Source organism: Engystomops pustulosus, unplaced genomic scaffold (genome assembly GCF_040894005.1).
Source record: "Engystomops pustulosus unplaced genomic scaffold, aEngPut4.maternal MAT_SCAFFOLD_171, whole genome shotgun sequence".
Lineage (NCBI taxonomy): Eukaryota > Metazoa > Chordata > Amphibia > Anura > Leptodactylidae > Engystomops > Engystomops pustulosus.
Window position 1 is genome coordinate 145,001 of NW_027285051.1, and position 14,279 is coordinate 159,279.

Below are 14,279 nucleotides of genomic sequence, written 5' to 3' on the forward strand. Positions count from 1 at the left end.
GGAAGTAGGGGCTCAGCGGGAGCAGCCAGTTGGCCTATCCGGCCACATGTCACTGTCCCCCGGCCAGACTTGGCGGCAGGTCCCGGGGAGGAACAAGCCCATGGAAGTAGGAGCTCCTACTTCCAAAGCGATGACGTCAGCGGGAGCAGCCGCTCGGCCGTATCCGGCGGCATGTCACTGTTCCCCGGCCAGACTTGGCGGCAAGTCCCGGGGGACGAACAAGCCCATGGAAGTAGGGGCTCAGCGGGAGCAGCCAGTTGGCCTATCCGGCCACATGTCACTGTCCCCCGGCCAGACTTGGCGGCAAGTCCCGGGGAGGAACAAGCCCATGGAAGTAGGAGCTCCTACTTCCAAAGCGATGACGTCAGCGGGAGAAGCCGCTCGGCCTATCCGGCCACATGTCACTGTCCCCCGTCCACACTTGGCTATAGGTCCCGGGGAGGAATAATGCCCATGGAAGTAGGAGCTCCTACTTCCTAAGGGGCAAGTCAGCGGGAGCAGCCACTTGGCCTATCCGGCCAAGTTTCACTGTTCCCCGGCCACACTTGGCTGTAGGTCCCGGAGAGGAATAATGCCCATGGAAGTAAGAGCTCCTACCTCCAAAGGGGCAAGTCAGCGGGAGAAGCCACTTGGCCTATCCGGCCACATGTCACTGTCCCCCGGCCAAGCTTGGCTGTAGGTCCCGGGGAGGAATAATGCCCATGGAAGTAGGAGCTCCTACTTCCAAAGGGGCAAGTCAGCGGAAGAAGCCACTAGTTCTATCCGGCCAAGAGTCACTGTTCCCCGGCCTTACTTGGCAGTAGGTCCCGGGGAGGAATAATGCCCATGGAAGTAGGAGCTCCTACTTCCAAAGGGGCAAGTCAGCGGGAGAAGCCACTTGGCCTACCCGGCCAAGAGTCACTGTTCCCCGGCCACTCTTGGCAGTAGGTCCCGGGGAGGAATAATGCCCATGGAAGTAGGAGCTCCTACTTCCAAAGGGGCAAGTCAGCGGGAGAAGCCACTAGTTCTATCCGGCCAAGAGTCACTGTTCCCCGGCTACACTTGGCAGTAGGTCCCGGGGAGGAATAATGCCCATGGAAGTAGGAGCTACTACCTCCAAAGGGTGAAGACACTTGGCTCTAAGTCCCCGAGAGGTATACTGCCCATGGGAGTAAGAGCTCCTACTTCCAAAGGGGCAAGTCAGCGGGAGAAGCCACTTGGCCTACCCGGCCAAGAGTCACTGTTCCCCGGCCACACTTGGCAGTAGGTCCCGGGGAGGAATAATGCCCATGGAAGTAAGAGCTCCTACTTCCATAGGGGCAAGTCAGCGGGAGCAGCCACTTGGCCTATCCGGCCAAGTGTCACTGTTCCCCGGCCACACTTGGCTGTAGGTCCCGGAGAGGAATAATGCCCATGGAAGTAAGAGCTCCTACCTCCAAAGGGTGAAGACACTTGGCTCTAAGTCCCCGAGAGGTATACTGCCCATGGAAGTGAGAGCTCCTACTTCCAAAGGGGCAAGTCAGCGGGAGAAGCCACTTGGCCTATCCGGCCAAGAGTCACTGTTCCCCGGCCACACTTGGCAGTAGGTCCCGGGGAGGAATAATGCCCATGGAAGTAAGAGCTCCTACTTCCATAGGGGCAAGTCAGCGGGAGAAGCCACTTGGCCTATCCGGCCAAGAGTCACTGTTCCCCGGCCACACTTGGCAGTAGGTCCCGGGGAGGAATAATGCCCATGGAAGTAGGAGCTCCAACTTCCAAAGGGGCAAGTCAGCGGGAGAAGCCACTTGGCCTATCCGGCCACATGTCACTGTCCCCCGGCCACTCTTGGCTGTAGGTCCCGGGGAGGAATAATGCCCATGGAAGTAGGAGCTCCTACTTCCAAAGGGGCAAGTCAGCGGGAGAAGCCACTTGGACTATCCGGCCAAGAGTCACTGTTCCCCGGCCACACTTGGCAGTATGTCCCGGGGAGGAATAATGCCCATGGAAGTGGGAGCTCCTACTTCCAAAGGGGCAAGTCGGCGGGAGAAGCCACTTGGCCTATCCGGCCAAGAGTCACTGTTCCCCGGCCACACTTGGCAGTAGGTCCCGGGGAGGAATAATGCCCATGGAAGTAGGAGCTCCTACTTCCAAAGGGGCAAGTCAGCGGGAGAAGCCACTTGGCCTATCCGGCCAAGAGTCACTGTTCCCCGGCCACTCTTGGCAGTAGGTCCCGGGGAGGAATAATGCCCATGGAAGTAGGAGCTCCTACTTCCAAAGGGGCAAGTCAGCGGGAGAAGCCACTAGTTCTATCCGGCCAAGAGTCACTGTTCCCCGGCTACACTTGGCAGTAGGTCCCGGGGAGGAATAATGCCCATGGAAGTAGGAGCTCCTACTTCCAAAGGGGCAAGTCAGCGGGAGAAGCCACTTGGCCTATCCGGCCAAGAGTCACTGTTCCCCGGCCACACTTGGCAGTAGGTCCCGGGGAGGAATAATGCCCATGGAATTAGGAGCTCCTACTTCCAAAGGGGCAAGTCAGCGGGAGAAGCCACTTGGCCTACCCGGCCAAGAGTCACTGTTCCCCGGCCACACTTGGCAGTAGGTCCCGGGGAGGAATAATGCCCATGGAAGTAGGAGCTCCTACCTCCAAAGGGGCAAGTCAGCGGGAGAAGCCACTTGGCCTATCCGGCCAAGAGTCACTGTTCCCCGGCCACACTTGGCAGTAGGTCCCGGGGAGGAATAATGCCCATGGAAGTAAGAGCTCCTACTTCCAAAGGGGCAAGTCAGCGGGAGAAGCCACTTGGCCTATCCGGCCACATGTCACTGTCCCCCGGCCAAGCTTGGCTGTAGGTCCCGGGGAGGAATAATGCCCATGGAAGTAGGAGCTCCTACTTCCAAAGGGGCAAGTCAGCGGGAGAAGCCACTAGTTCTATCCGGCCAAGAGTCACTGTTCCCCGGCAACACTTGGCAGTAGGTCCCGGGGAGGAATAATGCCCATGGAAGTAGGAGCTACCACCTCCAAAGGGTGAAGACACTTGGCTCTAAGTCCCCGAGAGGTATACTGCCCATGGGAGTAAGAGCTCCTACTTCCAAAGGGGCAAGTCAGCGGGAGAAGCCACTTGGCCTATCCGGCCAAGAGTCACTGTTCCCCGGCCACACTTGGCAGTAGGTCCCGGGGAGGAATAATGCCCATGGAAGTAGGAGCTCCTACTTCCAAAGGGGCAAGTCAGCGGGAGAAGCCACTTGGGCTATCCGGCCACATGTCACTGTCCCCCGGCCACACTTGGCAGTAGGTCCCGGGGAGGAATAATGCCCATGGAAGTAAGAGCTCCTACTTCCAAAGGGGCAAGTCAGCGGGAGAAGCCACTTGGCCTAACCGGCCACATGTCACTGTCCCCCGGCCACACTTGGCAGTAGGTCCCGGGGAGGAATAATGCCCATGGAAGTAAGAGCTCCTACTTCCAAAGGGGCAAGTCAGCGGGAGCAGCCACTTGGCCTATCCGGCCAAGAGTCACTGTTCCCCGGCCACACTTGGCAGTAGGTCCCGGGGAGGAATAATGCCCATGGAAGTAGGAGCTCCTACTTCCAAAGGGGCAAGTCAGCGGGAGCAGCCACTTGGCCTATCCGTCCAAGAGTCACTGTTCCCCGGCCACACTTGGCTGTAGGTCCCGGGGAGGAATAATGCCCATGGAAGTAGGAGCTCCTACTTCCAAAGGGGCAAGTCAGCGGGAGAAGCCACTAGTTCTATCCGGCCAAGAGTCACTGTCCCCCGGCCACACTTGGCAGTAGGTCCCGGGGAGGAATAATGCCCATGGAAGTAGGAGCTACCACCTCCAAAGGGTGAAGACACTTGGCTCTAAGTCCCCGAGAGGTATACTGCCCATGGGAGTAAGAGCTCCTACTTCCAAAGGGGCAAGTCAGCGGGAGAAGCCACTTGGCCTATCCGGCCAAGAGTCACTGTTCCCCGGCCACACTTGGCAGTAGGTCCCGGGGAGGAATAATGCCCATGGAAGTAGGAGCTCCTACTTCCAAAGGGGCAAGTCAGCGGGAGAAGCCACTTGGGCTATCCGGCCACATGTCACTGTCCCCCGGCCACACTTGGCAGTAGGTCCCGGGGAGGAATAATGCCCATGGAAGTAAGAGCTCCTACTTCCAAAGGGGCAAGTCAGCGGGAGAAGCCACTTGGCCTAACCGGCCACATGTCACTGTCCCCCGGCCACACTTGGCAGTAGGTCCCGGGGAGGAATAATGCCCATGGAAGTAAGAGCTCCTACTTCCAAAGGGGCAAGTCAGCGGGAGCAGCCACTTGGCCTATCCGGCCAAGAGTCACTGTTCCCCGGCCACACTTGGCAGTAGGTCCCGGGGAGGAATAATGCCCATGGAAGTAGGAGCTCCTACTTCCAAAGGGGCAAGTCAGCGGGAGCAGCCACTTGGCCTATCCGTCCAAGAGTCACTGTTCCCCGGCCACACTTGGCTGTAGGTCCCGGGGAGGAATAATGCCCATGGAAGTAAGAGCTCCTACTTCCAAAGGGGCAAGTCAGCGGGAGAAGCCACTTGGCCTATCCGGCCACATGTCACTGTCCCCCGGCCACACTTGGCAGTAGGTCCCGGGGAGGAATAATGCCCATGGAAGTAGGAGCTACTACCTCCAAAGAGTGAAGACACTTGGCTCTAAGTCCCCGAGAGGTATAGTGCCCATGGAAGTAAGAGCTCCTACTTCCAAAGGGGCAAGTCAGCGGGAGAAGCCACTTGGCCTATCCGGCCAAGAGTCACTGTTCCCCGGCCACACTTGGCAGTAGGTCCCGGAGAGGAATAATGCCCATGGAAGTAGGAGCTCCTACTTCCAAAGGGGCAAGTCAGCGGGAGAAGCCACTTGGCATATCCGGCCAAGAGTCACTGTTCCCCGGCCACACTTGGCAGTAGGTCCCGGGGAGGAATAATGCCCATGGAAGTAGGAGCTCCTACTTCCAAAGGGGCAAGTCAGCGGGAGAAGCCACTTGGCCTATCCGGCCACATGTCACTGTCCCCCGGCCACTCTTGGCAGTAGGTCCCGGGGAGGAATAATGCCCATGGAAGTAGGAGCTCCTACTTCCAAAGGGGCTAATCAGCGGGAGAAGCCACTTGGCCTACCCAGGCAAGAGTCACTGTTCCCCGGCCACACTTGGCAGTAGGTCCCGGGGAGGAATAATGCCCATGGAAGTAGGAGCTCCTACTTCCAAAGGGTCAAGTCAGCGGGAGAAGCCACTTGGCCTATCCGGCCAAGAGTCACTGTTCCCCGGCCACACTTGGCAGTAGGTCCCGGGGAGGAATAATGCCCATGGAAGTAGGAGCTCCTACTTCCAAAGGGGCAAGTCAGCGGGAGAAGCCACTTGGCATATCCGGCCAAGAGTCACTGTTCCCCGGCCACACTTGGCAGTAGGTCCCGGGGAGGAATAATGCCCATGGAAGTAGGAGCTCCTACTTCCAAAGGGGCAAGTCAGCGGGAGAAGCCACTTGGCCTATCCGGCCACATGTCACTGTCCCCCGGCCACTCTTGGCAGTAGGTCCCGGGGAGGAATAATGCCCATGGAAGTAGGAGCTCCTACTTCCAAAGGGGCAAGTCAGCGGGAGAAGCCACTTGGCCTACCCAGGCAAGAGTCACTGTTCCCCGGCCACACTTGGCAGTAGGTCCCGGGGAGGAATAATGCCCATGGAAGTAGGAGCTCCTACTTCCAAAGGGTCAAGTCAGCGGGAGAAGCCACTTGGCCTATCCGGCCAAGAGTCACTGTTCCCCGGCCACACTTGGCAGTAGGTCCCGGGGAGGAATAATGCCCATGGAAGTAGGAGCTCCTACTTCCAAAGGGGCAAGTCAGCGGGAGAAGCCACTTGGCCTATCCGAACAAGAGTCACTGTTCCCCGGCCACACTTGGCAGGAGGTCCCGGGGAGGAATAATGCCCATGGAAGTAGGAGCTACTACCTCCAAAGGGTGAAGACACTTGGCTCTAAGTCCCCGAGAGGTATAGTGCCCATGGAAGTAGGAGCTCCTACTTCCAAAGGGGCAAGTCAGCGGGAGAAGCAACTTGGCCTATCCGGCCAAGAGTCACTGTTCCCCGGCCACACTTGGCAGGAGGTCCCGGGGAGGAATAATGCCCATGGAAGTAGGAGCTCCTACTTCCAAAGGGTCAAGTCAGCGGGAGAAGCCACTTGGCCTATCCGGCCAAGAGTCACTGTTCCCCGGCCACACTTGGCAGTAGGTCCCGGGGAGGAATAATGCCCATGGAAGTAGGAGCTCCTACTTCCAAAGGGGAAAGTAAGCGGGAGAAGCCACTTGGCCTATCCGGCCAAGAGTCACTGTTCCCCGGCCACACTTGGCAGTAGGTCCCGGGGAGGAATAATGCCCATGGAAGTAGGAGCTCCTACTTCCAAAGGGGCAAGTCAGCGGGAGAAGCCACTTGGCCTATCCGGCCAAGAGTCACTGTTCCCCGGCCACACTTGGCAGGAGGTCCCGGGGAGGAATAATGCCCATGGAAGTAGGAGCTCCTACTTCCAAAGGGGCAAGTCAGCGGGAGAAGCCACTTGGGCTATCCGGCCACATGTCACTGTCCCCCGGCAACACTTGGCAGTAGGTCCCGGGGAGGAATAATGCCCATGGAAGTAAGAGCTCCTACTTCCAAAGGGGCAAGTCAGCGGGAGAAGCCACTTGGCCTATCCGGCCACATGTCACTGTTCCCCGGCCACACTTGGCAGTAGGTCCCGGGGAGGAATAATGACCATGGAAGTAAGAGCTCCTACTTCCAAAGGGGCAAGTCAGCGGGAGAAGCCACTTGGCCTATCCGGCCAAGAGTCACTGTTCCCCGGCCACACTTGGCAGTAGGTCCCGGGGAGGAATAATGCCCATGGAAGTAAGAGCTCCTACTTCCATAGGGGCAAGTCAGCGGGAGAAGCCACTTGGCCTATCCGGCCAAGAGTCACTGTTCCCCGGCTACACTTGGCAGTAGGTCCCGGGGAGGAATAATGACCATGGAAGTAAGAGCTCCTACTTCCAAAGGGGCAAGTCAGCGGGAGAAGCCACTTGGCCTATCCGGCCAAGAGTCACTGTTCCCCGGCCACACTTGGCAGTAGGTCCCGGGGAGGAATAATGCCCATGGAAGTAAGAGCTCCTACTTCCAAAGGGGCAAGTCAGCGGGAGAAGCCACTTGGCCTATCCGGCCAAGAGTCACTGTTCCCCGGCCACACTTGGCAGTAGGTCCCGGGGAGGAATAATGCCCATGGAAGTAGGAGCTCCTACTTCCAAAGGGGCAAGTCAGCGGGAGAAGCCACTTGGCCTATCCGGCAAAGAGTCACTGTTCCCCGGCTACACTTGGCAGTAGGTCCCGGGGAGGAATAATGCCCATGGAAGTAGGAGCTCCTACTTCCAAAGGGGCAAGTCAGCGGGAGAAGCCACTTGGCCTATCCGAACAAGAGTCACTGTTCCCCGGCCACACTTGGCAGGAGGTCCCGGGGAGGAATAATGCCCATGGAAGTAGGAGCTACTACCTCCAAAGGGTGAAGACACTTGGCTCTAAGTCCCCGAGAGGTATAGTGCCCATGGAAGTAGGAGCTCCTACTTCCAAAGGGGCAAGTCAGCGGGAGAAGCAACTTGGCCTATCCGGCCAAGAGTCACTGTTCCCCGGCCACACTTGGCAGGAGGTCCCGGGGAGGAATAATGCCCATGGAAGTAGGAGCTCCTACTTCCAAAGGGTCAAGTCAGCGGGAGAAGCCACTTGGCCTATCCGGCCAAGAGTCACTGTTCCCCGGCCACACTTGGCAGTAGGTCCCGGGGAGGAATAATGCCCATGGAAGTAGGAGCTCCTACTTCCAAAGGGGAAAGTAAGCGGGAGAAGCCACTTGGCCTATCCGGCCAAGAGTCACTGTTCCCCGGCCACACTTGGCAGTAGGTCCCGGGGAGGAATAATGCCCATGGAAGTAGGAGCTCCTACTTCCAAAGGGGCAAGTCAGCGGGAGAAGCCACTTGGCCTATCCGGCCAAGAGTCACTGTTCCCCGGCTACACTTGGCAGTAGGTCCCGGGGAGGAATAATGACCATGGAAGTAAGAGCTCCTACTTCCAAAGGGGCAAGTCAGCGGGAGAAGCCACTTGGCCTATCCGGCCAAGAGTCACTGTTCCCCGGCCACACTTGGCAGTAGGTCCCGGGGAGGAATAATGCCCATGGAAGTAAGAGCTCCTACTTCCAAAGGGGCAAGTCAGCGGGAGAAGCCACTTGGCCTATCCGGCCAAGAGTCACTGTTCCCCGGCCACACTTGGCAGTAGGTCCCGGGGAGGAATAATGCCCATGGAAGTAGGAGCTCCTACTTCCAAAGGGGCAAGTCAGCGGGAGAAGCCACTTGGCCTATCCGGCAAAGAGTCACTGTTCCCCGGCTACACTTGGCAGTAGGTCCCGGGGAGGAATAATGACCATGGAAGTAAGAGCTCCTACTTCCAAAGGGGCAAGTCAGCGGGAGAAGCCACTTGGCCTATCCGGCCAAGAGTCACTGTTCCCCGGCCACACTTGGCAGTAGGTCCCGGGGAGGAATAATGCCCATGGAAGTAAGAGCTCCTACTTCCAAAGGGGCAAGTCAGCGGGAGAAGCCACTTGGCCTATCCGGCCAAGAGTCACTGTTCCCCGGCCACACTTGGCAGTAGGTCCCGGGGAGGAATAATGCCCATGGAAGTAGGAGCTCCTACTTCCAAAGGGGCAAGTCAGCGGGAGAAGCCACTTGGCCTATCCGGCCAAGAGTCACTGTCCCCCGGCCACACTTGGCAGTAGGTCCCGGGGAGGAATAATGCCCATGGAAGTAGGAGCTCCTACTTCCAAAGGGGCAAGTCAGCGGGAGAAGCCACTTCGCCTACCCGGCCAAGTGTCACTGTCCCCCGGCCAGACTTGGCGGCAAGTCCCGGGGAGGAATAATGCCCATGGAAGTAGGAGCTCCTACTTCCAAAGGGGCAAGTCAGCGGGAGAAGCCACTTCGCCTACCCGGCCAAGTGTCACTGTCCCCCGGCCAGACTTGGCGGCAAGTCCCGGGGAGGAATAATGCCCATGGAAGTAGGAGCTCACTTGGCTCTAAGTCTTCGAGAGGTATAATGCCCATGGAAGTAAGAGCTCCTACTTCCAAAGGGGCAAGTCAGCGGGAGAAGCCACTTCGCCTACCCGGCCAAGTGTCACTGTCCCCCGGCCAGACTTGGCGGCAAGTCCCGGGGAGGAATAATGCCCATGGAAGTAGGAGCTCCTACTTCCAAAGGGGCAAGTCAGCGGGAGAAGCCACTTCGCCTACCCGGCCAAGTGTCACTGTCCCCCGGCCAGACTTGGCGGCAAGTCCCGGGGAGGAATAATGCCCATGGAAGTAGGAGCTCCTACTTCCAAAGGGGCAAGTCAGCGGGAGAAGCCACTTCGCCTACCCGGCCAAGTGTCACTGTCCCCCGGCCAGACTTGGCGGCAAGTCCCGGGGAGGAATAATGCCCATGGAAGTAGGAGCTCACTTGGCTCTAAGTCTTCGAGAGGTATAATGCCCATGGAAGTAAGAGCTCCTACTTCCAAAGGGGCAAGTCAGCGGGAGAAGCCACTTCGCCTACCCGGCCAAGTGTCACTGTCCCCCGGCCAGACTTGGCGGCAAGTCCCGGGGAGGAATAATGCCCCATGGAGCTCGGGCAGACTAGAAGTAACCTCGTCTGCCAGCTGGAGGGCGCCCTTCCCGGAGCGGAGGGGACCCCCTTGGCCACAAAGTGCAAGCCGAGTTTGGAGCTCGAAACCCGGCCACGCTTGGTCGTAGGTCCCGGTGAGGAACATGGCCATGGAAGTCGGAGCTCAAACCTCCAAATTGACCTCAGCGGGAGCACTTGCTGAGGCTGCCCGGGCATGGGTTACTGTTCCCCGGGCACACTTGGTCGTAGGTCCAAGTGTGGAACGTGTCCATGGAAGTTGAAGTGAAGAGAACCGCGAAAGGGAGTTTTTGCGCGAAGCCGCGGCCGAGGAGGGCTCACCGATCCCGGCGTGATTTCTGCCAGGCCCGGTACCCAAACCGAACTCCGCATGGTGGCTGGATCCGCGACCCTGGAACCCTGGGCCGGGAGCCTAGGGGCGAGAGGGGCCCCATGGAGCTCGGGCAGACTAGAAGTACCCTCGTCTGCCCGCTGGAGGGCGCCCTTCCCGGAGCGGAGGGGACCCCCCAAGCGACCAAGTGCAAGCCGAGTTTGGAGCTCGAAACCCGGCCACACTTGGTAGTATGTCCCGGTGAGGAACATGCCCATGGAAGTAAGAGCTCAGCGGGAGCAGCCACTCAGGCTACCCGGGAATGTGTCACTGTCCCCCGGCCAAGACTTGGCGGCAAGTCCCGGGGAGGAATAGTGCCCATGGAAGTAGCTCAGCGGGAGCAGCCGCTCAGGCTACCCGGGAATGTGTCACTGTCCCCCGGCCAGACTTGGCGGCAGGTCCCGGGGAGGAATAGTGCTCATGGAAGTAGCTCAGCGGGAGCAGCTGCTGAGGCTACCCGGGAATGTGTCACTGTCCCTGGGCCACACTTGGTCGTTGGTTCCTGATGAGGAACATGCCCATGGAAGTAAGAGTTCAGCGGGAGAAGCCGCTCAGGCTACCCGGGAATGTGTCACTGTCCCCCGGCCAGACTTGGCGGCAGGTCCCGGGGAGGAATAGTGCCCATGGAAGTCGGAGCTCCAACCTCCAAGTTGACCTCAGCGGGAGCAGCCGCTGAGGCTACCCGGGCATGGGTGACTGTTCCCCGGCCACACTTGGTCGGAGGTCCCGGTGTGGAACATGCCCATGGAAGTTGAAGGGAAGAGAACCGCGAAAGGGAGTTTGGAGGCTGAGCCGCGGCCGAGGAGGTCTCACCGATCCCGGCGTGATTCCAGCCAGGCCCGGTACCCTATACCGAACTCGACAGGGTGGCTGTATCCGGGACCCTGGAACCCTGGGCGGGGAGCCTAGGGGCGAGAGGGGCCCCATGGAGCTCGGGCAGACTAGAAGTACCCTCGTCTGCCCGCTGGAGGGCGCCCTTCCCGGAGCGGAGGGGACCCCCCAAGCGACCAAGTGCAAGCCGAGTTTGGAGCTCGAAACCCGGCCACACTTGGTAGTATGTCCCGGTGAGGAACATGCCCATGGAAGTAAGAGCTCAGCGGGAGCAGCCACTCAGGCTACCCGGGAATGTGTCACTGTCCCCCGGCCAAGACTTGGCGGCAAGTCCCGGGGAGGAATAGTGCCCATGGAAGTAGCTCAGCGGGAGCAGCTGCTGAGGCTACCCGGGAATGTGTCACTGTCCCCCGGCCAGACTTGGCGGCAGGTCCCGGGGAGGAATAGTGCTCATGGAAGTAGCTCAGCGGGAGCAGCTGCTGAGGCTACCCGGGAATGTGTCACTGTCCCTGGGCCACACTTGGTCGTTGGTTCCTGATGAGGAACATGCCCATGGAAGTAAGAGTTCAGCGGGAGAAGCCGCTCAAGCTACCCGGGAATGTGTCACTGTCCCCCGGCCAGACTTGGCGGCAGGTCCCGGGGAGGAACAGTGCCCATGGAAGTCGGAGCTCCAACCTCCAAGTTGACCTCAGCGGGAGCACTTGCTGAGGCTACCCGGGCATGGGCGACTGTTCCCCGGCCACACTTGGTCGGAGGTCCCGGTGTGGAACATGCCCATGGAAGTTGAAGGGAAGAGAACCGCGAAAGGGAGTTTGGAGGCTGAGCCGCGGCCGAGGAGGTCTCACCGATCCCGGCGTGATTCCAGCCAGGCCCGGTACCCTATACCGAACTCGACAGGGTGGCTGTATCCGGGACCCTGGAACCCTGGGCGGGGAGCCTAGGGGCGAGAGGGGCCCCATGGAGCTCGGGCAGACTAGAAGTACCCTCGTCTGCCCGCTGGAGGGCGCCCTTCCCGGAGCGGAGGGGACCCCCCAAGCGACCAAGTGCAAGCCGAGTTTGGAGCTCGAAACCCGGCCACACTTGGTAGTTGGTCCCGGTGAGGAACATGCCCATGGAAGTAAGAGCTCAGCGGGAGCAGCCACTCAGGCTACCCGGCAATGTGTCACTGTCCCCCGGCCAAGACTTGGCGGCAAGTCCCGGGGAGGAATAGTGCCCATGGAAGTAGCTCAGCGGGAGCAGCTGCTGAGGCTACCCGGGAATGTGTCACTGTCCCCCGGCCAGACTTGGCGGCAGGTCCCGGGGAGGAATAGTGCTCATGGAAGTAGCTCAGCGGGAGCAGCTGCTGAAGATACCCGGGAATGTGTCACTGTCCCTGGGCCACACTTGGTCGTTGGTTCCTGATGAGGAACATGCCCATGGAAGTAAGAGTTCAGCGGGAGAAGCCGCTCATGCTACCCGGGAATGTGTCACTGTCCCCCGGCCAGACTTGGCGGCAGGTCCCGGGGAGGAATAGTGCCCATGGAAGTCGGAGCTCCAACCTCCAAGTTGACCTCAGCGGGAGCACTTGCTGAGGCTACCCGGGCATGGGCGACTGTTCCCCGGCCACACTTGGTCGGAGGTCCCGGTGTGGAACATGCCCATGGAAGTTGAAGGGAAGAGAACCGCGAAAGGGAGTTTGGAGGCTGAGCCGCGGCCGAGGAGGTCTCACCGATCCCGGCGTGATTCCAGCCAGGCCCGGTACCCTATACCGAACTCGGCAGGGTGGCTGTATCCGGGACCCTGGAACCCTGGGCGGGGAGCCTAGGGGCGAGAGGGGCCCCATGGAGCTCGGGCAGACTAGAAGTACCCTCGTCTGCCCGCTGGAGGGCGCCCTTCCCGGAGCGGAGGGGACCCCCAAGCGACCAAGTGCAAGCCGAGTTTGGAGCTCGAAACCCGGCCACACTTGGTAGTATGTCCCGGTGAGGAACATGCCCATGGAAGTAAGAGCTCAGCGGGAGCAGCCACTCAGGCTACCCGGCAATGTGTCACTGTCCCCCGGCCAAGACTTGGCGGCAAGTCCCGGGGAGGAATAGTGCCCATGGAAGTAGCTCAGCGGGAGCAGCTGCTGAGGCTACCCGGGAATGTGTCACTGTCCCCCGGCCAGACTTGGCGGCAGGTCCCGGGGAGGAATAGTGCTCATGGAAGTAGCTCAGCGGGAGCAGCTGCTGAGGCTACCCGGGAATGTGTCACTGTCCCTGGGCAACACTTGGTCGTTGGTTCCTGATGAGGAACATGCCCATGGAAGTAAGAGTTCAGCGGGAGAAGCCGCTCAAGCTACCCGGGAATGTGTCACTGTCCCCCGGCCAGACTTGGCGGCAGGTCCCGGGGAGGAACAGTGCCCATGGAAGTCGGAGCTCCAACCTCCAAGTTGACCTCAGCGGGAGCACTTGCTGAGGCTACCCGGGCATGGGCGACTGTTCCCCGGCCACACTTGGTCGGAGGTCCCGGTGTGGAACATGCCCATGGAAGTTGAAGGGAAGAGAACCGCGAAAGGGAGTTTGGAGGCTGAGCCGCGGCCGAGGAGGTCTCACCGATCCCGGCGTGATTCCAGCCAGGCCCGGTACCCTATACCGAACTCGGCAGGGTGGCTGTATCCGGGACCCTGGAACCCTGGGCGGGGAGCCTAGGGGCGAGAGGGGCCCCATGGAGCTCGGGCAGACTAGAAGTACCCTCGTCTGCCCGCTGGAGGGCGCCCTTCCCGGAGCGGAGGGGACCCCCAAGCGACCAAGTGCAAGCCGAGTTTGGAGCTCGAAACCCGGCCACACTTGGTAGTATGTCCCGGTGAGGAACATGCCCATGGAAGTAAGAGCTCAGCGGGAGCAGCCACTCAGGCTACCCGGGAATGTGTCACTGTCCCCCGGCCAAGACTTGGCGGCAAGTCCCGGGGAGGAATAGTGCCCATGGAAGTAGCTCAGCGGGAGCAGCCGCTCAGGCTACCCGGGAATGTGTCACTGTCCCCCGGCCAGACTTGGCGGCAGGTCCCGGGGAGGAATAGTGCTCATGGAAGTAGCTCAGCGGGAGCAGCTGCTGAGGCTACCCGGGAATGTGTCACTGTCCATGGGCCACACTTGGTCGTTGGTTCCTGATGAGGAACATGCCCATGGAAGTAAGAGTTCAGCGGGAGCAGCCGCTCAGGGCTACCCGGGAATGTGTCACTGTCCCCCGGCCAGACTTGGCGGCAGGTCCCGGGGAGGAATAGTGCCCATGGAAGTCGGAGCTCCAGCCTCCAAGTTGACCTCAGCGGGAGCAGCCGCTGAGGCTACCCGGGCATGGGTGACTGTTCCCCGGCCACACTTGGTCGGAGGTCCCGGTGTGGAACATGCCCATGGAAGTTGAAGGGAAGAGAACCGCGAAAGGGAGTTTGGAGGCTGAGCCGCGGCCGAGGAGGTCTCACCGATCCCGGCGTGAT